The sequence below is a fragment of the Gracilinanus agilis genome, chromosome 1 (genome assembly GCF_016433145.1).
Source record: "Gracilinanus agilis isolate LMUSP501 chromosome 1, AgileGrace, whole genome shotgun sequence".
NCBI classification, from domain to species: Eukaryota; Metazoa; Chordata; class Mammalia; order Didelphimorphia; family Didelphidae; genus Gracilinanus; species Gracilinanus agilis.
The window spans coordinates 87,792,670-87,819,652 of NC_058130.1; the positions used below are offsets into that span (position 1 = coordinate 87,792,670).

Consider the following 26,983-nt stretch of genomic DNA (forward strand, 5'->3'; position numbering starts at 1 on the left):
AAATGGGACAGGGACACGGTGCTATCCAAAGGATAGACAGCATAGTGAACAGGTTCAAGGGCAAACTATTCAGCAGCTTTCCTTCCAATCTCATTCAAGAGGAGGGTCATTGTCAATAAATATTTTCTGAATACTGACTACAGGTAGGGCACTCTTCCAGACTCTGAGAACACAAATGATAAGACAATCAAAGAAATGTAAGTGAGTTCATGCCCCAAAGGGACTCAGACAATCTGAGTGGACTGAGCATTTTAAGTTACATATAAAAATGATAAACAACTGCACCAGCGTGGTTGCAACACTATTACTATCAATATTAAATAACATCTGAACTTTATTATAGTGTTTAACACAATCTTTTCCATATACTTCCTTATTTGATACTCACAACAACCCTGTGGAATATATAATATTTGCAGCCCTAATTTATGGATGACTTCAAAGAAATTAGTCACATAATCTGTCAGGGGGAATCAGGACTCAAATTCTAGTCTCCTGATTCCCAATGAAGAATAATAAAGGCATAGCTTGCCTGACTGTCAGAGAACAAGAGGAAGGGAATAAGCATTTTAAGCACTTTTACAAATATCTCATGTGAGCCTCAAAACAAACTTGGGAGGTAGGTGTTGTTATTATCCCATTTTACAATTAAGGAAATCAGGACAAACAAAAGTTAGTTAAGCAACTTGCCCAGGGTCACACCATGGGAGCAAGATTGAACTTGTCTTACTGATTCTAGACCCAGCATTCTACTAGGCCACCAGCTGCCTCAGATGAAACAACACAGTTTGCACACGGAAGGGAGTAGAAATGGTTCCATGGGATTGTAGCAAAGATAAGTTTCCAATTTGGGATAGAGCAAGTAAAAGCCATAAGTGGGAAATGGAGGAGTCTGAAGGAAGGGAAATTGAAGTAGAACCTGACAGTTGTCAGATGATTAACTAAATTTGTCAAAGCAAAGATCAGGACACAGACGTTCTTATGATGAGTTTGGTTATGCGATCTCAAATACTGGTTGGAACAGCACTTTACAGGCTGCAGTTGTACAAAGACTAAGTCCTGGAGTTCAGAGGAAGCAGCAACAGATGAGGGTCAGAGCTTGGTTGGGGCAAAGAAGGCTTCATGAAGGAAGTGGGACTTTAGCCTAAGTCTTGAAGGAAGAGAAGGGCTTAGACAAGCAAAGAATACAATGTACATTCCAGACAAGAACACCTTGGACTCGAGCAAACTAGAAGAGGTAGGGTTATATACGGCCTGGACAGAACAACAGACTAGTTTGGCTAAAAGAGAGTATGCGTGTAGGAATGAAAGGTTACAAAGAGCCAAGAAGAATCTGAACGCCAGGCCAAGTGAAATTTTATACTATATTCAGTAGAGGGCCACTGAAAATTTTTAAGCCGGGGTGGTCATAAATAGGGAACAGAAAGGGATGAAACTAGAAGGAGGAAGGCGAATTAAAAGGAGTCCAAGTGAGAGGCAAGAAAGGCTAAATCTGAGTTAGAGGCTGTGTGAGTAGAGAGACGGGGATGGATTAAAGAGATGCTCTGTGTAGGCCAGACAAGACTTGACAAACTCTTTGGATATGAGGATTGAAAGAATCCCTCAGAATTGTCCTGGATCACTGCACTGTTGCTAGTACAGAAGCCCATTACATTTGATTGTGCCACAGTGTATCCTGTCTCTGTGTATAATGTTCTTCTGGCTCTGCTCCTTTCGCTCTGCATCAATTCCTGGAGGTCATTCCAGGTCACGTGGAATTCCTCCAGTCCATTTTTATTCCTTTTAGCACAATAGTATTCCATCACCAACAGAACAGATACCACAATTTGTTCAGCCATTCCCCAATTGAAGGACATTACCTCATTTTCCAACTTTTTGCCACCACAAAGAGTGCAGCTATAAATATTTTTGCATAAGTCTTTTTCTTTATTATCTCTTTGGGGCATAAACCCAGTAGTGGTATGGCAGGATCAAAGGGCAGGCAGTCTTTTAAAGCCCTTTGGATATATAGAACTCTAGTTTAAAGTATTCATAGCACTAATTACCCATGTTCTTTAACAGTATATATTTCTGATCATCTCTTATTTCTTCCTAAAGCAAGGACCATTTATTATATACAGTTTTTATCTTGTACAATATCATGTGTGTAGTTTAGGGATTTTTTTCAAAAACCTAGGTTGTACTAAAAAATTGATTATGTTGGCAGATAAAAAGAAAGGTCTTGTTTTATGGAGATGATGCTATCGTGGTTCAAAAACTTCACCAATTTTAAGAAATCTTCTATGTCCACAAAATTAGGAAGTTGTTCAGGTTCTGTTTTAGGGTATCAAGTTTTAGCTTCCTCAAGGCAAACTTAGCAACTTTCTCCTTATGTGAATACTTTAAAGTCTCTTGCTTTATATCTCTCTTTAATACACAAATTCTTCTCATTGTTCTTTTCCTACACTTACTTCTCCATCATATATAAGGTTCACCCCCTTCATACAGGCCAACACTGAAAAAAGATTTTCCTTTAACATTCTATGTCTCTGGCAGTAATCCCTTTATTCTCCTAGCTGTCAAGCTTTAAACCTTGTAGTCATTCCTAGTTTTCACTTTTCCTTTTACAAGATCAGTCAGCGAGCCCTGTCAGGGCTTCCTTCAAAATGTATCTCACACATTCCTTCTCTTCTATTCCTCCCAGTAGTACATTAATCAAGGTCTTCCCGATTTTGTATCTCTGAATTACTGAAATAAGTAGCAAGTGGTCTCCCTGCCTCCAGTGACATCCTAAAACACAGTTGAGACCTTTTCATGTCTAAAATCTTCTGTTTCTCTGCCATCTCTAGACTAAAATACAAAATCTTCACCACGGCATTTAAAGCCCTCCTCAATCTAGCTTCCACCTACCTTTTCAGATCAATTTCAAATTGCTCCCCTTCACAATTTTCCATTTCAGTCAATCTGGCTGGCCAGCTGTTCCCAACACAACATTTTATCTCCTGCCCTCTGTGGCACTGCACAAATGGTCTCCTTGTCTAGAATGTGCTCCCTCCTCACCTCTGCTGCCTAGAGTCTCCAGTGTTATTCAAAGCACACCTCAAGTGCCCCCTCTTACACAAAGTCTTTCCTAACCTCCCAATTATTAGTAATTTACCCTCTGAAAATTACTATTAAATATAATTTGTATATTTCTGTGTACATGTTTTTCCCCATGTATCACAATTTAAATTTAAGGTCCTTGAGGTCACTGCTTAATTTTTATCTTTATATCCCTAACACCTACCAAAGAGGTTTAAACATAGTAGGCACTTGATAAATTACTGTATTTAACTAAATTAAATGGTTACTGATGTTCTTTCAATTATCTTCTTTAAATAACAAAGTCCAAGATTTTCTTTCCCATACCTTTGGTATCTTCTCTTTCAATTGCCCTGAGCCTTTGAGACCCCTCAAAACACTCAACTCATGTGACCTCCAGCATGGACCTACTCTGTGTGTCTACTTGGACTGGTTCAGCTGCTTTTCCTATTCTTGTTTTCTTCAGTGTCATTTCCACTTTCTCATACAGTAAAAGCAGGACTGTGTTACTAGAATACAAATGTGATTGCTCCACAGTCTGTGGTGAAGAGTATCAAAATCTTTAGGGATCTTTTCAAATTTTTTTTAATTAGTTTGCTGCCCTTTGTAATAGGTATAAAAGCAGATTTTTGCAAGCATATTAGGGAAAACCTTTGCTGGAAGTCATGGACATTCTGAATGGAATGCAGTTTTTACCATAAGATCTTCCAATTTCATCCTTAATTACCCTTAGGTTGACTAATTGAGTCTCTTGCCAAGCTTTCTTTAACCTTTTTCTCTACCTCCATTGCTTCTACATGTTTTATGACATAATATTAGTACCCCTTTTCCATAAGATTTTATGGAAACATTTTATAAATGTTACATTCAAAACTAGTATAATAAGCTCCATTGGAAAGAATTTCTTCACCCAGGAGTTCTAGTTACCACCAAAATCATAGGTCTGGTCTCTATCCCTAACTGCATTTTATATGCACATATATGTATATATGCATACACACACATATATGATTTAATTTTTGAAGTAGTCATTTTTACTGTATTGACTTAGCCCTTAGCCCATCTGTGAGCATTACATAACCATCATGGGTGAACCAAGGCTGGCCTTTTCTTCTCTCTATACCAGATTCTAAACTTTTTTTTTTATGTCATGGACTCCTTTGGCAGTCTGGTGAATAATAGAAATAAATTTTTTTTTGAATACACACAATATAGTGCTTAAAGATTTGCAAAGCATTTTACATGTTACCTCACTTGTTACTCACAACCCTGTGAGGTAGACACTAATATCCTAATGTTTTGCAGATGAGGAAATTGAGGCTAAAATATAGTAAGTGACTTGCCCAGGGTCACACATCTAATAAGTATCCAAGTCTAGTTCTATTCTCATGATTTCTCAAATAGTTATTACAGGGCATCTCAAAAACTTAACATGTCCTAAAAAAAAATTTATCTTTCCCCACAATCCCTCCCACTGCTATCCTTCCCAGTCACTCAGTTCACATCCTCTATGCAACTCTTACTCAAGCATATCCAGTCCAACACCAACTTGTGAATTCTCTCATATAGTTCCTTTCTCTTCAACTGCACAGCCACAAATGTAGGTCAAGCCTTCTTCACCTAGACTATTGCAAAAACCTTCTAGTCAATGTTCCTGTCAACTGGCTACGGGAGGGGGCTGGGAGGAGGAGAGGGAAAGAACATGAATCATATAACCATGGGAAAATATTCCAAATCAATTAATTAAATAAAAATTTTCAAATAAAAAACAAATACCAAATGAGGCCACAAAGAGAGATACATATGAAAATGACTGAACAACAAAAACAGAGGTCAAGGACTGTGTCTTTCTTTCTTTGTATCCATCCTTAGCTCTTAGTACATTGCCTAACACTCATAAAAGTTTAATAAATGCTTGTTCTGGAACTCTGCCCAGGCATCAGCAAATCATTCTGGAATTTACCCAGCTAACATTTTGGGGATATTTAATGTTTGTTGATGGTTGACTGAGTTGTCTAGAGCACTATATGATTAAGTGACTTGCTCAGGGTTTAGATAGTCAATATATGTGAGAGGTGGGACTTGAACTTAAGTCTTCCTGGCTTCATGTCTGGCTATCTACTATGCCAGTGATTCTTAATGTTGAGTCCACTGACCCCTAAGAGGCCCATGGATAAATTACAGGGGGTTCTGTGAACTCTGATGAGAAAAAAATTACACTTTATTTTCACTAAATGCTAACTAAAAATTAGCATTTCCTTCAATTATGAGTTTTCTTAAAAGTCCATTAATGTGAGAGGCCATCCATAAATTTCCCTAAATCAACAAATGGATTACAGAAAAGGTTAAGAACCTCTGCATTAGAACCAGGAGAACATTGTACACAGAAAGTGAAATATTATGGCATAATCAAATGTAATGGACTTCTTTACTAGTATCAATGTAATGATGGGGGCAATCCCAAGGGACCTAGGAGAAAGAACTCTATTCACATCCAGAGAAAGAACTGTGGGAGTAGAAATGCAGAAAAAAAACATGACTGATCACATGGTTTGATAGGTACATGATTGGGGATTTTGGCTTTGGAAGAGGGGAGGGAAAGAACAGGAATCATGTAACCGTGGAAAAATATCCTAAAAATTAATTATTTTGGGGGGAAAGCCTCTGCACTATGCCATGCTTCCTTTCATTTAATGCAATGCCAGTCAAAGGATTTTCTTATGCCATATACCTCAAGAAATTCTAGTTTAATAAATGAATTAATTAAAATATTTATTAAGTGTAGACCTCAGAGAGCTTTATATTCTATATTGAGAAAAGGATACTTAAGAGGAATGGTGGCCAGAGAAAGGTGTTTTGGTCTGAGAAGTTATATGATCTGTTCTTTCCAGAAGCAATGATAGATAGTACTATTTGGATTATTGCTCCCAGAGGAAGAGGAGGAATTGGAGAGGGAGGGGGCATACTTTGTAATAGGAAAAATAGCAAGAAGCTCAACAGCGAATGGGAAAGGAAAACTCTTAAAGGTCTTAGTGACTTAAGCATTTCTTTGTTTTCCACTTCATGTTGCCAGAAAGTCTTCATGTGTTATCCAATTTCTACTATTCCCATGCCCCTGCCCAAACAAAAAGTTAATACAGATTGGGAGGATTCAAGAAAATTAATTCAGTTTGCAGTTTTCCCCTAGTATCTATATAAATAAGTAGCAGGAAATAAATCACAATGATCAAACAAACATCAAATCAAACAAAAATCCCCACCAGTTTCTCTCCCTACAAAATCCTAAAGGATAGGAAGAAGAAAAAAAAAAAAGAGGATGTGGTGGGAAAAGGCAAACAATAGGATGTAGGCAATCATGTTCCTTACAATGGACTTTGGCCAATAAAGGCCATGACCACAGCAGCCATAGAAATAAAAAAGAAATGTGATCCGGGTCAGCTAAGTGGCTTGGCTGATAGACAGCATTATATTTAATAAGATTTATTAATAATAACTAAAATTTAAAAGCTAGAGTAAAAAAGCAGCCAACCAAGTCGCAGTTGCAGGAAAAGAGAGGAAGATTTGGGCAAGGCTTACAGCAAACTTACAAACAACACATGGAAACACAAAACATGGGGACCCAGGGAAAGGAATGGAGGGAGATGAAAAGGAATTCTGGAAGATGGAGTCCAATGGTTCAAGATTTCTAATTAATACACTAGCTGTGTGACCCGAGGCAATTTGTTTAACCCCCACTGCCTAACCCTTACCACTCTTCTGCCTTGGAACCAATACACAGCATTGATTCTAAGGAAGGTAAGGGTTTAAAAAAAGAAACATAATAAGCTTAAAGATAACAAATATAAATAAACAGATGTAGCTCAGACCCTAGGTACAAAGTATGGCTTAATTTCCAATGTCTAGCCCAGTACGCAGACAAATGACCAGGGCCAAAATCCCAGCCCAAATGAGTCTGAAATTCTGCTTCTTTGAACCAAAAGAAGTTTCAAGTTTTACCTGATGGGGCAAGTCCAGCAGCTGTCTATTGTTGCTCAGAACTAAACTTTAATCAGAAATTTGCAGAGTACAGGAAAGGGGGTTGGAGGAGGGAGGGAATGTGGAGCTGTATAGTGACCAGCAATGGATCAGACTACTATAGAAGCACTAAAAATTCACAAGAACCCAGCCTGTCCCTTAGATACTGAAATAACAACATTCAATACCCCTATAAAGCAGCAACAGGACCAGCTCAGATCTTCCCATCAGAAATGCTGCAGAACTCAGCCCTAACAACAAGTCCAAAGTTAAGAAGCAGGTTGGGAGAATGAGCAAACAAAACCCTACCATAATAAGATATAACAGTGTCAGGAAAACTCAACACAAACACCTACAAGCATTGCCTCACAGCTAAAAAAAAAAACAACTTGGGCACAAACTCAACTAGAATTCCTGGAAGAGATGAAGCAAGAGTTTTAAAAAAGAGTTAAACAATGTTTTTACAAATGAAATGATAAAGTTCAAGGGGGAAAAAATGAAAAGAAATGAGAATTCTGGAAGAAACAACTGGAAAGGAAATTAATAGCTTGGTAAAAGTACAAAACCTTGCCTAAACAACATGCTCCTTGAAAATTCAAATGGACCAAAGAGAGGTCAATAGCTCCATAATGCATCAAGAAATATTTTTTAAAAGTCAAAAATCTTAAAAAAAAAAAAAAGAAAAGAAAAGAAAAGAAAAAAAATGTAAGGTATCTTTCATAGCAAAACAGACCAGGAAAAAAATAAATGTAAGCATCACTGGAAAACCACAATGAAGAGCCTAGACCAGTGATGGGCAAACTTTTTAAAGAGGGGGCCAAAGGAAAGGAAATGCTCATCTGTCAGTCTGTTTCTAAGGCAACTCTTTCAAAGTTTCATTGTATTATATCCTACTCACTGTATTCGTCAGATTAGGAATAATGTAGCACAGCAGGATAGAACATTTTCAGGGGGCCGCATCTGGGCCGTAATTTGATGATCACTGGCCTAGACCCATGATGGCAAAGGCATGACACAGTGCCCCTTCTCTACTGCACCTGAGGATATTTTTTGTATGCCCCATCCCTCTCCCCAGCAGACAATACAAGCACTTCTTCCCTCCACTCTCGGGGTAATGCAGGGAGTTCACAGGCAGTTTGAACATGCCTTAAAGGGTTCGCCAATGCTGACTGAGACGTTATATTTCAAGAATTATAAAATGAAACTGTGCAGATCTCTTAGAACCAGAGGCAACAGAGAAATAATTTACAAGTCACTCCCTAAAGAAGTCCCCTAATGAAAAATCCCAGCAAAATCAAAGACAAAACACCAGTATTTCTATCAAAGCAAAATAGTGCAAGAATCCAGAAAGAATTAAATTCACGCGCCAAGGAGCTAGTCAATATCAAATAAAATTTCACAGCCACCACTATTATAAAGGAGTAGAAAACTTGGAATGACATTCCAAAAGGCAAAGGATATGACTTGCAATCAAAAATAACTTACCCAGCAAAAGTATAATAATACTAGAGGGAAAAAGGTGGATTTGTAATGAAAGGATTTTTAAGCATTCCTGACAAAATGACTAGAGTTGTGGAGAAACTTTAAAGTACAAATACATGAATGAAGAGAAAAATTTAAAAGGTAAGCATTGGTGGACAATGAAAAAGGACAAAACAAGGATTAGGTGTTTAAGAACAGGTTCAACTTCTAACTACATGGTTCATCATATTTCCCTCTTCAGTATTAAGGACAAAGTTAATCATAAGAGGAAAAAAGAATGAGAATGACTTAACTGATCTAAAGTCTTAAGACAAAGAATGATCTAATAGTTGTTATAACATTGTGTTGAAATTAACTTAAGTGTAAACTATTATAAAACTTTATATTATTTTAAGTTATTTTATTATGATTTAATATTAGAAGTCAACATCTTAAACCCTGCACCAACGTAATTTACCTTAAATACATGTTTAAGTACTAAACACATGTAAAGTAAGTTAAGATGTGGCCATGTGACTCCATCACTTCATCAACTCCAGTGCCTTCCTACTGAATTTGGAATAAAAAATTCTTGTTTTTTTTTACCCTTACCTTCCATCTTAGAATCAATACTGTGTATTGGTTCCAAGGCAGAAGAGTGGTATGGGCTAGGCAAACTTACCCAGGGTCACACAGCTGGGAAGTTGTCTGAGGCCGGATTTGAACCTAGGACCTCCCATCTCTAGGTCTGGCTCTCAATCAACTGAGCCACACTGCTGCCCTCTCCTGTTTAGCTTTTCAAGCACTCCATAACCTGACCTTAACCTGTCTTTCTAGCCTCAGTGAACATTACTCCCTGTCTTGCACTCTGTGATCTAGCCAAACTGGCTTTCTCTCTGTTCCTCAAATATCTCCATCTCTCATCGCCATGCTTTTTGCTCCTGCCATCATATTTGCTTGGAATGCACTCTCTTTTTGATTCTACCTCATAGGATTTAAAATTAATCTCCAATACTTAAAGTATTATTTTTTATAAAGTTTATTATCTGACAAAATAGAACCACATGACTAAGTTTTTCTACCTGCTCAAAATCCCCATTTCACCAAAGCCATGGACAGGAAGAAAAGAGGGCTAGATATGAAACACCACCCAATTTAAATCCTGTCTACATCAGCATATAACGACAGGAAGTGAGTAGGGTGCTGGGAATAGTAGTTTTGCTAGGGATCATAATTTTTAGGGTAACAGATTCAAATTACACAGTGTACTTCCTTTCCATTAAGGCACAATCCTCACAATTCCTTAATACCCTCCCCTCCCAAACTACCTTATAATTAACAACTTTGTATATATTTGGAAAGCCTTTCCATATATGTGCACAGCTTACCTGACATCACAGAATTCATATTCAAGAAACTTTATGAATGCAATAAAAGTGGAAGGGTCTCCTAATAGAAAGGCATGCTTACTTGGTATCAGAGTATTTATACTGGGGAGACACAGGAAGGCATTCTATGGGTGAATGCGCAGTTTAAGCAATACCAGAGAATTCACCATCTGAGTGAAATGAGATAAGCCTTCTGCCAGGACAACTATTAAACTCAACACCAAACATTCATACTAAAGAGGGAAATATAATGAACCATGTAGTTAGTCGAATCGTTGTTTCTTTAAATGTACACACACACACACACACACACACACACACACACACACACATACCTACACAACATATATATATATACAGTATGCAAGACGAATGGAGAATTGATGAATATTACCCTAAAAATGAATATATATATATATATATGAAAATATAATTTAGGCTTTGGAAACAAAAGAATTCTTGCAGCCATGTGAGTTCAGATTTTTTTTCTGTCTTCTAAAAACAGCCCTGAACTTTTTAAAAAGATTTATACTTACACATCCACCAACTTTCACTTTTGTATAGCCCTAATATAGTGTCCCAATCCCTACCTCTGTTTACTACTCAGCTTACAAGTCACTTCCTCTAGAGAACCTTTCCTGGTCCCCTCATGCTGCTGGTACCATTCATTTTAAGGGTAATATTCATCAATTCTCCATTCGTCTTGCATACTGTATTTTGATTTATGTTATCTCCTCCATTGGAATGTAAGCTTCCTGATGGCAGGATCTGTTTTTGTTTTTTATTTATATTCTCAGCCTTGAACAAAGAGCCTAGCACATAGCAAAAGCTTAATAAATCCTTGTTGTTTGATTACATTATTATGATATAAGTATTTTTATATTTGTTGTATCCCCCATTAAGATATAAGCTCCTTGACAGAGTAGGTCTAAGGATCAGGTCAGCAATGTGACTAAGGACTTTTAAGGCTACACTTTCCACAAAGCTATCTTGGAGGGCAGGTAGATGTCATAGTAGATAAGAAAGGAAGACTCAAGTTGATATTTTGCTTCAAACACTTACTAGCCCTGTAGCTCTGGGGGAAGTCACTTAACCTCTTTCTGCCTTTGTTTCTTCATGGGTAAGAATACCTATCTTAGGGTGGTTGTGTAGATTAAATGAGATAAAATATGTAAAGCACTTTACAAACCTTAAAGCACTATGTTTGTTATCATTATAATTGTCTAACCCATTCTATGTTTTTTAATTCAATTCAATAATTATCACTTTACTGACTTCCAACATGATTATTATAGGGAAGATATTCTCTCAAGTTGCCTAACCTCAAAGGAGAACTGGATAAAAGCATATGAATAAATTAGTGTAATACTATCAATTCTAAAAATAATAAGTTCAAAAAGCATGTCTTATAGAAAGTATCATTTTCAGATACTAAAGACAACTGTATTATTTTATTCAATATCTGGTTGAGAAGTACTATAGTAAAATGGTATTTTCTGAATCACTGAGTTGGTATTTCTAGTATGAGCTTGGACCAAAAAAGGCCCTTCAAAAGGTGGCAGAATATTACTCAAGTTTGGCCTCTGAAAACAATCAGTCATATCCAAAGATCTCAAACTGTTTAAGTATCCTAGTGTGAATTACATTAAAATCTATTGAGCAAATTGGGATACTGATGAATTGCTGGTTGAGTTGTGAATTAATCAAACTATTCTGGAAGGCAATTTGGAATTATGTCCTAAGGGCTTTAAAAGACTGCAAGTCCTTTGATCTAGCAATACCACTACTGAGTTTGTATCTCAGATTTTTTTTGAAATGGGGAAGATTCTGTTTGTACAAAAACATTTATAGTTGAGCTTTTCGTGGTGGCAAAAAATTGGAATATGAGGGATGTCCCTCAATTGGGGATGGCTAAACAAATTGTGATATATGTTGATGATGGAATATATTGTACTATAGGGAATGATGAACTGCTTGATTTCTATAAGAACTGGAAAGATCTACATGAATTGATATGGAGTGAAATGTGCAGAACCAGGAGTACACTGTACATGGTAACTGAAACATTGTAATTGATTTTGCTACTAAAAGCAATGCAATGATCCAGGATAACTGAGGGACTGAGAAAGAACACTATCCATATCAAGATAAAGAATTGTGGGAGTAGAAATACAGAAGAAAAACATGATTTATTATTTGTTTGTATGGGTAAGTGATTTGAGGTTTTGATTTTAAAAGATTACTCTATTATAAAAATTAATAAGGAAATAGGATGAGTGTTAATATATGTATAACTCAGTGAAATTGTTTGTCAACTCCAGGTGTTACGATTAAAAGTGATAAAGACTGATATTATAAGAGAAATTAATATTTTAATTGCCATGGCCATGTTGGTAAAATATATATGCCCACGCCTGACTATCTTTTAAACTTACCAACAGTGCCCATCCTGTCTCTCTCTCATATGCCAGCCAGCCCACTCAGGTAACCAAGAGGCCGTCTCCCGGTCGCCCTCCGAATTTAAGCTGCCCTATATAGATGTCCCCACATCCAAAAACCGGAAACCCATTGGATCACGGGGAATGTAGTCTCAAAGTCCCCACGTGTCCACAGGAAGTTTGTAAGATACTTTTAAATGGCATCTCCTGAATTCCAAATACACACAAGAGGGGGGAGGGAAGAGGAGAGGGAGATAAGAATCATATACCATGGAAGAAATTTTAAAATTTAAATTTAAACTAGCTATTAAAAAAAAGAGAGAAGAATTTCCCTAGGCTGTTGTAACTCTGAGGAAAAAAAATAATAAAAATAAAAAGTGTGGCTATGAAAAAAAAAACCTATTGATAAAATCATGACTTCAGAAGACCAACAGACTATCATTCTCTCAATTACTGCTGTAAAATGAAGCATACATTTTCAAACATACTTGAGTATGTGTTGACTGGTTTGCTTAACTATACTTTGTTATAATGGAAGGTTCTATGAGGGGAGGAGGTTATAAAGAAATAAAAATGAAAAAAAAAAATCACATATTCTTCTATTCCCCAAGAAAAAGGGTGTATCAAGGAGGAGAGAGTAATAGTGTCAAAGGCTACAGAGAGGTCAAAAAGAATGAGTGAAAAAGGTCACTGGATTCTCCAACTAAGGAGTTATTAATAACTTTGGAGAGAGCAGTTTCATTGGAATAATAAGCTAAACTATAAGAAAGTTGCAAAGAGTGGAAGGAGAGAAAGTGGAGGCACCTATTATAGATGGTCTTTTTGAGTTTAGCTAAAAAGGTCCAAATTTGTACAGGATGATTAGTAAGGGGAGAAGATTCAATTGAGTGTTTTTTCAGGATGAAGAGACACACATATTTCTAGGCAGAAGGGAAGGAGTCAATTGATGTGGAGAGTTTAAAAAACAATAGAGAAGGGATGACAAAAGAGACAATCGTTGGAGGAGACCAGATAGCATGGGATCACTTAAACAAATAGCTTGACTCTACTATATAAATAGGGGAGTTAGCCTTGGTATAAGACCATTTCATCATGAGATGGGTTGAGGAGGAGAGAATGGCAGAAGGGCACCAGAATAATAGGAGATGAAGAAAAGAGAAGAGGGTGTTCACACAAGTGGCCTCAATTTTTTTTCTGTAATATGAGGCAAAGTTCTCTGCTGAGAAAATAGAGGGAAGGAGAGCTATCAAAGGCTTAAGAAAGGATGAGAAGGAAATATACAGAGAATTGAATCAAATTTATAAGAATACAAATTGAGGGGCAGCTGGGTAGCTCAGTGGATTGAGAGCCAGGCCTAGAGACAGGAGGTCCTAGGTTCAAATCTGGCCTCAGACACTTCCCAGCTGTGTGACCCTGGGCAAGTCACTTGACCCCCATTGCCTACCCTTGCCACTCTTCCACCTATAAGTCAATACACAGAAGTTAAGGGTTTAAAAAAAAAAAAAAAAAAAAAAGAATACAAATTGAGAAACTGATACATAGTTGGTAGAACTGTGAACTGACACAACCATTTTGGAGAACGACATGGAACTATGTCCAAATGGACATAAAACTATGCATTTTAACCCAGCAAAACCACTACTAGATCTGTATTTCAAAGAAATCAAAAATAAGAGAAAATTACCTACCTCTACAAAAATATTTTTAACAGCTCTTTTTGTAATGGCAAAGAATTAGAAATGGAGAGGCTGTTCATCACTTGAAGAATGGATGAATAAATTTTGGTATAATATCATAATATTACTATGCCATAAAAAAATGATAAACAGGATGAGTTCAGAAAAACCTGGAAATGGGCAGCTGGGTAGCTCAGTGGATTGAGAGCCAGGAAGTCCTAGGTTCAAATCTGGCCTCAGACACTTCCCAGCTGTGAGACCCTGGGCAAGTCACTTAACCCCCATTGCCTAGCCCTTACCACTCTTCTGCCTTGGAACCAATACATAGTATTGATTCCAAGATGGAAGGTAAGGGTTTAAAAAAAAAAAAAGCCTGGAAAAACTTATATGAACTGATGCAAAGTGAAGTGAGCAGAACCAGGAGAATAATGTATAGAATAATAAAAATATTATATGATAATCAACTGTGGACTAAACTATTATCAGCAGAGTAAGTTCCCAAGATGTCCAGAAGGGATCCATGATGAAAAATGCTATCCACAGCCAAAGAAGAATCTGTTAGAATCTGATTACAGATCAAAGCATGCCATTTTCCACTTTATTTCCTTCATGATTTTTTTTATTGTATATGTGATGTTTTCTGTCACAACGTGAGCAATATGGAAATATGTATTGCATGAAAGCACTGGTATGGTATAACTTATATTAGACTATTTACCACCTGGGCAAGGAGGGGGAGAGAGGGAAAGAGGGAGAAAATCTGAATGCTAAAATGTCAGAAAACAATTGTCAAAAGTTGTTTCTACATATAATAGAAAAAATAACTTTTTTTAAAAAGAGATTAGGTGGTCTACATATGATAGAAAAAAATAATTTTTTTTTAAAAAAAGAGATTAGGTGGTTTAGAGGAGCTATGGAAAGTGGGAATAGTGAACTGACAAGGGAACTAGAGTAGAATTGCCTAGCAGCATTAAGGGCCCAGTTGATGTTGTACAGCACAAATCTGTAGTGGACCCAAACAGTTGTGTGATTTTCTCTGCCTTCATTCAGCAGCACATTTCTAAGAGCAAATGAATGGTGGAAGTGATCCAAAGCTGAGGCTTAGCTAAGAAATATGATTAAGGGAGACAAAGAGACTGAAAGGACAGTTCATCAAGGAGTCAAGAAAAGTGCATAATGAAGGAGAGATGACCTGGGAGAAAATTGAGGAGTCAAGTGATTCGAGGTCATAGTGCAGATTTGAGTACAGTTTTGTCAGGGAAGGGAGGGGGAGAAGTAAAAGCCAATACATTAGGGTTAGATAAGGGGATTTCAGAGTTCTTGGTAGATATGAATACCATAAACTTCAAAAGGAAAAAAGGTTACCGAGTGATGGAGGAAGAAGAACCAAGAAGTGGCAATGGGAAACAAAGTTTATTCCAACTCCCCCTAATTTGTTAAGTGAAATGAGGAAAATGAGTGAAGGTGCAGCCAATACTTAGAATAAGTAGCCAAGAAGGCTCTATCACTGGAGGGAAGTGAGGTTTCTATAAGAGCTAGCAATGGAAGGAGTGGGAGACAGATTTAAAATGAAGGGATGTTTGTTACCTATGGAATACACATTCCAGAGGACACAGTGGAAGGGCTAGATAGAATCTGATTCAGGGAAATGATAATGAACCTATGAGAATCCTATTTAGTCTTTGGGCAGCTAGGTGGCTTAGTGGGTAGAGCACTGGGTCTGGACTCAGGAAAACTCATCTTCTTGAGTTGAAATCTAGCCTTAGACACTTAGCAACTATGTTACCATAGACAAGTGGTTTAACCCTATTTACCTCAGTTTCCTCATCTGAAAAATGAGCTGTAGAGGAAATAGCAAATCACCCCAGTACCTTTGCCAAGAAAGCAAATGGGGTCATAGAGTCAGACATGACTAAAATGACAGAACAATGCAATTGATCTTTGCTTAGAGTCTAAAATATCAGCTAGTCTCTCCTCTCAAACCTATGAAAATAATGAAGCATAACCAACTGACAAACATTTTAGTGCCTACCGTGTGTTTGTCACTGTGAAAGGCCCTACAAATACAAAGACAAGGGAGCAACTAGGTGGCTCAGTGGATAAAGAGCCAGGCCTGGAGACGGGAGGTCCTGGGTTCAAATCTGAACTCAGACACTTCCCAGCTGTGCGAGCCTAGGCAAGTCACACTCAATTCCAATTGCCTAGCCCTTAACACTCTTCTGCTTGGAACAAAAACAGAGTATTGATTCTAGGAGAGAAGGAAAGGGTTATAAAAAATATATGATTCTAAGACAGAAGGTAAAGGTTTAAAAAAAAAACTTAGAGAGAAGAAAAGGTTGAAGATTTTTATAGACAGAGAATGAAGTTTATATTTTTAGATACAGCCAATGCATTCATTTGTTTTGTTTGTACTTATCTGTTACAAGTGAATATATAAGATAGGGCAGGGGCAAAACAGGGAAATGTGATTTTAAAAAAAGTATTGGCAAAATGTTTAAAATGAAACAATCTTAAGTCAAAAGTCAGTCCATGTCATTACTCTCTTCAAAATTTTCAGTGGCTCCCTAATGCCTTTAGTATGAAACAAAAATCCTCAATCTGGCATTTACACCTCTCCATAAACTCACCTAACTTTCCTGACCTTGTTGACACTAAGAACATGTGAGTCAACCATGACAATAGCATTTTCACTGTGACAATAAGGATGTAGTAATCTAACCCACCTGGAAAAAAAGGGCACAAATGCCATTTGTGACTAAATTAGGATTCCAGAAATGGCAATAATTTCAAGAATGAGCTATTTTTATGTTGTAATATCTTAAATTTAAGTTTCCTTTCATGTTAGAAGGTATTGTGGAATGGTGGAAAGAGTACTAGGTTTAAAATCAGTAGAGACATAAATTCAAATCCCAGGTTCAACATTTACAAACTGTGTAAACATGAACAAATTACTTCATCTGAGATTCAGCTTTCTAATCTGCAAAATGGGAATAATGTTTATACTACTTTTGTCACCGTGCTAAGTTATTTATAAAACTTAAAGCATTATATAAATGTGAGTTATTATTCATTTCACATATAAAGTTCACCAGAGAGCAAGTCTGATGTATATCTAAGAAATAGGATCGTTCCTTGAAAACCATTTCAAACTCCTATTCATGTATCATTTTCATCTCTAGTGCTACTGATATCCCTAATGTGGACAATTCTTTGTTTTATGAAAGAAAGTATTAATTCTCTGATGAAGTATGTGTATGTTCTGTTCTCCACAAATGTATTATCCATCAAAGAACAAGGTGAAGAATCAAATTAGCACATAAGGAGGATGGGAAATCTGCCCAATACGGAGTTTTTCCAAATAAGATGAAAGCTAGAACATTTACCAACAGAGCTAAATTGGAGAAGTATCAGAAAAAAGGGCTATACAGAACATGTTGCTGCATGACACTTCAGTGATGATTTGCCAGTGGGGATGCCCACTCCTCCTAGACAGAATCTACATGGTATTCAAATGCTGACACAAAAACCATCAATAAAGGATCCACAAGTGCCAAGAGTGAAAACAGATATTTCCATGTGGATTACTGCCCACCAAGAATTAGATTGTTGTTCAATCGTTTGCAGACTCTGTGATCCTATTTGGTATTTTCTTGGCAAAGATAATGCAATGGTTTGCCATTTCCTTCTCTAGCTCTTTTTACAGATGAGGAACTGAAGCAAACGGGGTTAAGTGACTTGCCCAGGATCACATAACTAATAAGTATCTGAGGCCAGATTTGAACTCAGGTTCTTCCTGCCTCTAGGACCAGTGCTCTCCACTACCCCACCTAGCTGCACAAGAATTAGAAGGTAGCACTAAAAATAATACTCTTACCAATCAAATGGTTGACATTTTTTATGTGCCCTAATCTAGAATTAAGGCAGCTTAAGTAGCACTGTGGATAGAGTGCCAGGCCTGGAGTAAGGAAGATTTGTCTTCCTGAGTTCAAACCTGCCCATAGACACTAAACAGTTGGGTTAACCTTGGGTATGTCACTTAGTCCTGTTTGCCTCGGTTTCCTCATCTGGAAAATGAGCTGAAGAAGGAAATGGTATTTTTTCCAAGAAAATTCCAAAGCCAGATACGATTAAACATTATTAATCCAGAATTAGGCAGCTATACTATAAAAAAAATTTTTCAATCAGTTATCTCCTCATACTTGTATATTTGATTACCATGAAACCATAAATATTGTAGCATTACTTTTTTTTTTACTTTCAACACAACTAAAAAAAGCACAAACATTTTTTCTAACAAGAATATTGAAGCTTTTTAATCCATTCCACCAGTGCCTTTTTCTTTTAGCAAGGCAATTTTCCCAGATAATAATGCAACAAATAAACCAACATTTGGAACTTTTCAGAGAGAATGAACATTCCAGATGGAAAATGAAAGATGTTTTAAACAACTTATGGCCCTCAAACACAGATTTTCAATTTCTTCCATTGTAATAACTATATACAGTTAAAAAGTACAATTTTCATTTTGCTCTATCAGAATATTGGTCAGTTGATACAACAACAACAACAAAAGATTCAGGCTTACATTATATGTAACACAATGCAAGTGATCTTCAAAAAATTTAGTTTTACTCCCCATCATTTTAAAATAACTATTCAAAGTGACCAAGAGTATTTTGGAGTCACATTGGTAAAAGAAAGTAACAAAGGCAACAATTGTACCTTCAAATTCTTAAGGAGACACAAGAAAAGATAGCATTAAAATGTACTAAAAGAGCCTGTGAACACTGTAAACCACTGCTCAGAGACATATATATATAAATCGCATGAAGTGTCTGTTTAAGATACTAGCATATATATGAGATTATGTATTAAAGCAAATAGGTAGAGTGAATTACAACAGTGCAAAAACAATAATGTGTTCACATAAGCAGGGAATTAAGACTACATATTTTGTACATAGATGATTTTGAATAACCAATTTTAACTAATCAAATTAATAGTCTACTACAATGACAAACTTCCTACTCTCAATAAATTTCAAAATCTATTTCTTTTAAAAAGCCCACTACTGGGGGCAGCTGGGTAGCTCAGTGGATTGAGAGCCAGGCCTAGAGATGGAAGATCCTAGGTTCAAATCTGACCTCAGACACTTCCCAGCTGTGTGATCCTGGGCAAGTCACTTGACCCCCATTGTCTAGCCCTTAACACTCTTCTGCCTTGGAGCCAATATACAGTATTGACTCCAAGACGGAAGGTAAAGGTTTTATAAAAAAAAATAAAAAATAGATAAAAAGCCTACTACCAGAATCACTTCACTACTTAATGACCAGCAACTATCTTGGAAAAGTGAAATAAGATGAGAATTGCTTTTTGAAAGTCAGGAAAAATAAAATAGCTAGAATAGTTTTACTTTTACCAAAGCATTAGCTCAATAGAGGCAGTTTATATATGAAAGAATAGAACACTAAGACTGAAGTTGAGAAGATCTGAGTTGCAATCAGCTAGCTGTGTAACTCTGAACAAGTAATTTAACCTGTATGCCTCAGTTTCCTTAACTGTATCTTACAAATGGGAATTTTTTAAAAAACATCTACCTCTGGATTGTAGGCAAGATCAAATGAGATGATAATTTGTAAAAAGCTTAGCACAATGCCCAGCAAACAATAGGTTCTTACTAAATGTTTATTCTTAGTGCCTCAACAGATCTGTTGTCCCCCTCTCCCCTCCCCCCCCCTGTGATCAGTGATCTTATTTCAGTTGATAATATATTCACAATTCCCATTAAACAATAACCCAAGTTCTAGGAGATATTGACACAGAATTAATTTAGAAAATACAAAGAAGCCAGCTGCACTCACAAAACATTACTTTTTTCAGGAAGATCTGAGTTTAAATCCAGTCTCAAGACACTTATTGGCTGTCTGACCCGGGCAAGTGACTTAACCCCTCTCCACCTCAGATTCATCAAAAGTAAAATAGGTAAGAATACCTACCTCACAGTGTTGTGAGGATCAAATGAACATTTGTAAAGTTCTTATGTATGGCATGCAGCAGGAACTCTGTGAATGCTTATTCCTTTCTCCTTCCCTTCCCCTCTCTTCAGGAGTTTGTTTCCCTTTAAGTACAAATCCACACATAGAACTACACTTTAAATTACTTAGGCCAGAAATTCTGATGAGATAGTGTCTCAGAGAAAGCAGTACAACTACTTTGGAACAAATTTAGAAAAATCAAATTTGGAACTTGCAAACTATTTCTTGTGAAATATTCTCTAAAAGGACAAAGTATCAGACACAAACCAACTACATCATATAAAAACATGTAATATTTCTGGTATTGACAACCTACTGTGAAAGAGTTACCCTGTGGAACTAAAATGATCATCAGCATGATTCAAAGTTGCCATCCCAGAGATGACTGATGGGAAAATGAAGTTTCAAGTCCTTCTGCCTGCAAAGAATTTTTTGACAGTGATTGTCTCCAGTCCAGGACCAGAAAAACTTAATAATGACACCCAGCTACTGTGAAGATAGGATTTTAAATTAAAGTTTAGATTCTGAAGAATCAAACAAATTCATGTAGAGACTGAACTCCCTGGAATTCATGGATACACAGTGACCAGTTTTGATCGTCATCCTTCAATAACAAACAATGGCTGCATCAGTGAACAGAAATTATGAGTCATTCAACTCCAGAACAAAGGAGGAAAGAAAACAGCCAAATACCATCCTCAGAAAGAGGCTTTCAAATCCATAAGAGAAATGAGTTACGAAAAATGATACAAATATCAATACCTTTAATTTGGGACATAAAGTTAAATGGAGAGCATCCTGTTTTCAGCCCAAGTTCATCCTCCAATTTATGATAAGCAATTCATTCTACTTCTACATCTCATCAAGAGCTGTAACACTTCAATCTACAGTTCCTCAGTATTCATTTCCCTAACAATCCATCAATAGATTTTTCTCCAAGTGGTTTTCTGAGCTTCAGTGACTCCAACAGGTTTGGAATTATCTACTTCACTTTGAGGTCAATTCAGTATACCAAGATGCTAATTCTGCAAATTTCCTCCTGCCTAGGTCTTGGGCCTTCGCCCAGACTACCCCCAACCTCCACAACCTGCCTTAGCATGGCCCTCCCCACCCTACCCCACAAAACAAAAACAACTTCACATTTCCCCCATTCTTATTTTCCCTGGCAGGATGGCTATGGTCTCCCTTCACAGCTTCCATACCTACTCTCTCTCCACCACTTCAAGCCAAGTTGACTTTCCTTTGACCTAGGGGAGCCCCCAAGAACTTTGCTCTGGGACCCACCATTCTCTGGGTTCCAACTCAGTCCTTTCTCTCCACAACGGATTCACGGTGGCCTTCATTCCTGCCTCTCCGTTTCCCTCAACCCCTAGTTTCCCTCAACCCCTAGGTCTCAAGTCCGCAGGGTCCCTGGAAACCAAGTCCCCTTCTCAAGTAGGAGCAGCTAGGGTCCCCGTGCCCTGGCCGAATCTCTCAAATCTCCACCCGCCAGCGCAGCCCGGACATAGCTCCCACTCCCCTCGTCTCCCCGCCTGGACCCCGGGATCTGGAGGCGTCCCGAGGACCCGAGCCCCGGGCAGAACCCCCGCCCCGGGTAGAACCGCTGAGGTGTCCGGCGCCTGCAGCCTCCGGTGACTCGCAGCGGTGCCCCCCGCCCCTCGCCCGGGTGGTCCGGACCCCATCTCACCTCCCTGCGCCGGGGCTGAGCTGTCCCCGGCCGGGCTGGGCCGCGAAGGACCAGGCCGGGACGGGTAAGCCGGGCTGGGCTGGGCAGGGCCGGGCAGGGCCGGGCCGAGCCGGGCCGCGCCGCGCGGAGCTGCTCAGGCCGAGGAGGGCGGCGAGGGGCGGCGGCGGCAGCGGCGGGAGGAGGCCCGCCGGGCCCGGGCGCTGCTGGCTAGCTCCCTCTGGCCGCGCGGCGCCTCTCCTCAGTCGGCGGCACTCACAGCCTCCGCTCGGGGTCCGCGCCAGAAAGCTTCCCCCTCCTGGCCGGCGTGACCGCCAGGGCCCCCCGGGCGGGAAACAGGAACCTCCGACAGGAAGGTTCCGCTGAGAAAACTCAGCGCTCCCCCGCCAGGGGAGAAAAGGGGAGGAAAAGGAGGGGGAGGCCCAGAGAGAACGGGAGGAGGAGGGGGCTCCAAGGGCTCCAGGGAGCAGCCTGGCCGGGGACGCGCAGCAGCGCAGTCCGGCTCCGAGGGGCGGCCTCCCCGCGCCGGCCTCAGTGCGGGGCCTCGAGCCTATTCTCTGGTGCCCAGCGCAGCGATCCAGGCTCGGGCTGGCCTTGGTGAAGGAGGCGGCGGCGCAAACAATATCCCGCATTGCTGGACTTGGGGGTCCCAAGGACGCCCCTAGACCCACCTCACCGCCCAGGAACCTCCAGAGGCCCTGCTCGTGTGTGTCTATACATATATATTTATTAAAATAAATGCACACAGAGGAAACAAGCTTCACGTATAATTCGGTATATGTCTATACACCATACACAAATGTATGTGTGTGTATGTATGCAGAAGAAATGGAAATTCTGTGTATATATGTATAATCTATACAGGATACAGATTATATATACACACACAGAGGAAAAAGGCTCCTAATCTAATTATGTATGTGTCTATATAGGAAACATACATAGATATATGTACATGTGTATTGTGTGTGCATGCATGCATGTAGAAGAAACATTTTCCCATGTATATGTGTGTATGCAGGATACATATATAGGCATATGTATGTATACCCACAGGAAACAGGTGGTTGGTGTACATATAGATATCTATTCAGGATACGCATAGATGGGTATATATACACACACACAGAGGAAACTGAAACTGTGCCCAGTATGTATGTGTACATGTGTTTATGTGTTCATATGTATGTACACAAAGAAGTAACTATCTCTACATATATGTCTATATATACACAAAATATATATGAAGAGTTAACAGACTCTTCTTGATATCTATGTATATATAAATATACATACATATATATGCAGAGAGAGGAAACAAGCTCAGTTATAAATATACATACAAGAATCTGAGGCATGGTGTCTCTCTACATTTGTGTATTCACATATATGTATATATATACACACAGGGGAAATTGAGACTATACAATGTGTATACTATACATATATAATTCATATATTTCTTTATTAAATATATATACGGAGAAAACAGGCTCAGCAGTATATTTTTATATATGTGTGTATGTATACACACAGGAAACTGAAGCTATGTATATATGCATATATACACACAAACAAGAAACTAAGACTCAACACATATTTGCATATATATACATAGAAGAGGCTTAGCAAAATATTTGTATATGTGTATACGCACATGCATGATTGTATACATATGTGCATTTTATGTGTATATGTACACAAGTGTTTGTCTATAATAGCCTCTAATCACTTATTGGTGAAAACTCTTGGACTTATATAACCATGTATATGTGTGTGACTATATACCAAGAGTTTTCCACCAATAAATGATCAATGGATATGAAGTTTTCAAGAGAATAATGGTAATCTATTAGCCACTACATGAAAATAAGTTCCAAATCACAATTTAAGGAGACACACAAATTAAAATATCACTCAGGGGTCCCTTCCACAGGTAACTAGCAAATATAGTGGAAAATGGAAATAGTGTATGTTGGAGGACTTATGAGAAGATAGCTATTCTAATACTCTCTTGGTGGGGGGTATACATGTCTCCAACTTTTCCAGAAAACTTTTGGAATTTTGGGAATAAAGTCATTATACTGATAATACCCATTGACTAAAAAAAAAAGGAAAAAAAAAAATCTCACAATTAGGCATATTCCTAGTGGAGGAAAAAAGGTCCCCTCTATACCAGAATAACAGAAATTTCTGAAGTAGCAAAGAATTGGAAACAAAGTGGATGTAAGGCTGAACAATTTGTAATATATGGATGTAATGGCATATTATTGGACCATAGGAAATGAACCAATCACCAAGCATGGATTTGATGCTTACTGTGCAAAACACTTTGCTAAATTCTGGAGATAAAAAGAAAAAGTACAAACTGTCCCTTCTTTATGGAGTTTACATTCTAATAGGAAAGGCAACATGTATAGATCAGAATATACAGGATAGATAGTAAGTAACCTCAGAAAGAGAGGGAGACCTCCTGGAGGAAATAGTACTTGAAATGAGTTTTAAAAAGAGTACAGGGATGTATTTCAGGCACACAGGGTTTGAAATGATGTGAATGAACAGCTTCAAGTCAGTATGGCTGAAATATAGAGTGTTTGGAAGAACTTCTAAACACAGAAATACAGGAAAGGACCAGTTGTAAAAGAGCTTTCAATGCCAAAGGACTTTGTATTTGATTCTGGACACAATAGGGACCTGCTGCAGTTGATTAAATTGAATTGATAAAGTCAGGCCTAAATTACTTTGCCTCCAGAGTAGAAGGAATGGTAAGAAGACTTGAGACAGAGATAAACCAATTAGAAGACTATTGCAAAAAAGCAAGAGTTTTGAACTAGGGTAGTGAGTAAGTGAGTAGAGAGGAGATACATTATAAAGGAATTACAAGATTTGGCAATTGATTGAGCTTCCTCTAATGGACTAAGCAAGAGAGAGTGATTAAGAATTAACATCTAGTTGCTGGAAATTTGCCCTGCCTGTCACTTATAAACTTGAAAGCTGGGAGAACTGAATGAATATTATACTGGGTGCTATTATATCAAAGTGCTTTGATGTTTCATCACCATTCTGATTAAAGGTTTCAGGACTTCTGGTTAAGATGGCGGCAGAGTAAGGAGCAGGAGCTTGATCTCTCCTAACCGAAGCATACAGGACTCCTCAAGGGGACATAAAAACAAATCCACATGAACAAAGGGACCCCACAACAGGGTGCAGCATTGAAGGTACATGGAATTGGGGCGTTTCCACACTATAAAGGGGTGAAACAGCTCTCACTAAAACGGGAAAGGAAGAAGCCCCACCCCCATCCCCCACACCACGTACAACTCAGCGGCCAGCGCACAAGAGTGAAAGCAGGTTTGGGGCACCCATTAAGTCACTGGCAGCTCCAGGGCTTGTTCCTGAGAGCAGCAAGACTTAGGACCCCAAATGGCTAAAGACCACGCAAGGACTTTCCTGAGCGCTAGCGTGGGTGAAGGCATTGCCCTAGGCGTGACTAGGATCTCCAGCGCAGGCTTGGACCTCTAGTGGGGACCCTGTGCAAAGGGGAGCACAGCTGTGGAAGCAGCCCCTGAGACTGCTGAAGGAGCCTCGGGCAGAGGGGCAGACCAGGGACAGTCAGGAGGCTCAACCCCGAGAACAACCATACTTGAGACCTCAGGAGCCTAGAGAGCGCAGACAGACCCTGAGTGTGAGGATAAAGCGCAGAAGGCGCAGGTCTAACAACAATGGCAAGCCAAAATCGACAACCCCAGAAGAGAAAGGCTACCAAGAAGAACTCTGTACAACTTTTACACAGAGAAAATCCAGACAACAGAGAACAAACAAGTAATCATATCCAAACCTTCCCAAAATAATGAAAACTGGTCACAAGCTATTGAAGAGTTCAAATCTGAGATGATAAGAAAGATGGAAGAGATCTGGCAAGAAAATAACAGTTTAAAAGGCAGAATTTCACAACTGGAAAGTGAGGCAAGTCAACTGAAGACCAAAAATGATCAGATTGAAAAAGAAAACCAGTCCCTAAAGGCAAGAATTGAGCAATTAGAAGCTAATGATCTCTGATTAAAGGTTTCATTCAAATATGTCTTCTTTTCTCTCTCTTTTAAAAATCCCTTACCTTCTGTCTTAGAATCAATATAAGAATCATCTCCAAGACAGAAGAACAGTAAGAGCTAGGCAATTGAGGTTAAGTGACTTGCCCAGGGTCACACAGCTAGGACATGTCTGAAGTCATATTTGAACCCAAGACCTCTCATCTCCAGGTGAAGCTCTCTATCTCCTGAAGCACCTAGCTGCCCACAACTTTGTCTTTGTAAATAACATAAAAGATGGTTGAGCCTAGGGGGGGAGGGGGTCAACTTAATTAGCTTACAAAGTGGTAAGCCTCTGAGGCATCCCATGATCATTTCCCAATGAAGAGTGTGGGCATGCTCATGGCACCTGGTTAAGAAAAGAGGATATCTCCTATTTAAGTTTCAGGAACCAGGGTTGCCTAAGATGATCACATTGGCTAGAATTCCAGAGAGGACAGGTTTTTATTGAAGAATCTGCCTTTCTATGATGGTCTATAAAAGAAAGTGAAGAGATCATTCACATACTTTTAATTTTTATTTTTTTAACTTTTCCGTTCTTCTGGATTGCAGTGAGAGAAAAGTAGGAGGACCTAGAGATTCACTGGAAGGCTGAAATTGCTGGTGGAGCAGTAAATTGATCCAACCATTCTGGAAGGCAATTTGAAATTATGCCCAAAGGGCATTTAAAATGCATATCTTTTGATCCAGAAATACCACTACTAGGTCTATATCCCAAAGAGATTTTTGAAAAATGGGAATAGATCTGTGTGTACAAAAATATTTATAGCTGTGTTTTTTGTGGTGGCAAAAAATTAGAAACTGAGGGGATATTCCGCAATGGGGAATGACTGAACAAATTGTTATATATGAGGGTGATGGAATACTTTTGTGCTATAAGGAAAGAGGAACCGATGATTTGAGAAAAAAACTAGAAAGAACTACATGAATTGATACTGATGGAGAGTGAAATAAGCAGAAGCAGGAGAACGTTATACAGAGTAACTGAAACATTGTGGGACAATCAAATGTAATAGATTTGGCTACTAACAGCATTACAATGATCCAGGATAATTCTGAGGAATATGTGAAAAAGAATGCTATCTACATATAGAGAAAGAACATGATTTATCACTTGTTTATTTGGATATATGATTTGG

General features: G+C 38.5%; 1 pseudogene; it reads right to left on the reverse strand.

The window, feature by feature from the left end:
* LOC123247696 overlaps nt 1-21,754 on the reverse strand; it is a 33,043-nt pseudogene extending 11,289 nt beyond the window's left edge.
* Nucleotides 21,755-26,983: the final 5,229 nt, after the last annotated feature.